A 1212-nucleotide genomic window follows, 5' to 3' on the forward strand; every position below is an offset into this window, starting at 1 on the left:
TGTCTATAAGATGATGAGACAAAAGTGCGGCGGACAAAGCCGCACCGACAACAGAAAACAGACAATTGCGCGCAAGATTCTAGCGTGCCTTTGTAAAAGTTTATTTTTAAGGGATCCGACGGGGGGGTGTGGGGGAACCTTTAGTGTTTGGGCTGCCGTTCGTGCTTCTATTGGGGGGGGGGGGTGTAACCTCCCACATTATACAGAAAACTTAACTGTTCCACTAAAATATAGGGAAAAAGTTGTTTCCTTTATAATGGGGGGTTATAACCCCCCAAAACCACCCCCAACGGCAGCGCAAACACCCTGTCAGAGCTCTTTAAAATATACTTTTACAGTGACGCGTTTGAGTTTTACACTCAATTGTCTGCTCTCTAATGTCAGCGCGGCTTTGTCCCACGTGCATATGACTGTAAACCGTCTATAAAGAAATCTGCACAGTCAAAAAAGGAATAAAATGGGTATGGTTCTTTCCTTCCTATGTGTGTGGTGGCCACATTGAGGAGTTCAGAAATGACAATCAGGTATCCCATGGCCATTGGCCTTAATAAAGGCCATCAAGTTACCAAGAACGTGCCCAAGCCCAGGCAGTGCCGCAGAAGAGGGCGCCTCACCAAACATACTAAGTTTGTTCAAGACATGATTCCTGAGGTGTGTGGCTTTGCACCATAGGAGAGACGCGCCATGGAGTTGCTGAAAATGTCTAAGGATAAACGTGCTCTGAAGTTTATTAAAAAAAAAAAGGGCCGGGACTACATTCATGCCAAGAGAAAAAGAGAGGAGTTGAGCAATGTGCTGGCAGCTATGAGAAAAGCAGTTGCAAAGCAAGATTAGTTGTTTAAAATTCTGACTCTCAATAAATGTGTTCGCAGCCTCGGAGCACTAGCTCCCCCAGGGGTGAGGAAACCCCGGAGCTTGGAGTTTACTCTTCCCCAGAGGCGAGGGATATCTCGGTGATGAGCTTGGAGTCTGGAACCCCAATTCTAGGGACTCCAGCTGGATCATCTGAGGCCATTACAACATCGGTGGATGGTTTGGGTCAAGCAGACGGATAACAAGAAGGTTTACACACTGGTGAGAGTGTTCTTAATAGTAAACCTTTGATATTACCTGAGAAACCTGCAGTGGTAACCCTGGAGTCTTTATGGGATCTTATGGCTGGCTTTGTGAAGGCCATAAGTCCCAATCTTCAGCAAATTGAAAGGAAACTAT

The 1212-nt window shown here is 46.0% G+C and overlaps 1 pseudogene; it reads left to right on the forward strand.

Annotated features, from left to right (window-relative positions):
• The first annotated feature begins 506 nt into the window (after positions 1–506).
• LOC117356973 lies at positions 507–834 on the forward strand (annotated as a pseudogene).
• Positions 835–1212: the final 378 nt, after the last annotated feature.

Source organism: Geotrypetes seraphini, chromosome 1, assembly GCF_902459505.1.
Source record: "Geotrypetes seraphini chromosome 1, aGeoSer1.1, whole genome shotgun sequence".
NCBI lineage: Eukaryota > Metazoa > Chordata > Amphibia > Gymnophiona > Dermophiidae > Geotrypetes > Geotrypetes seraphini.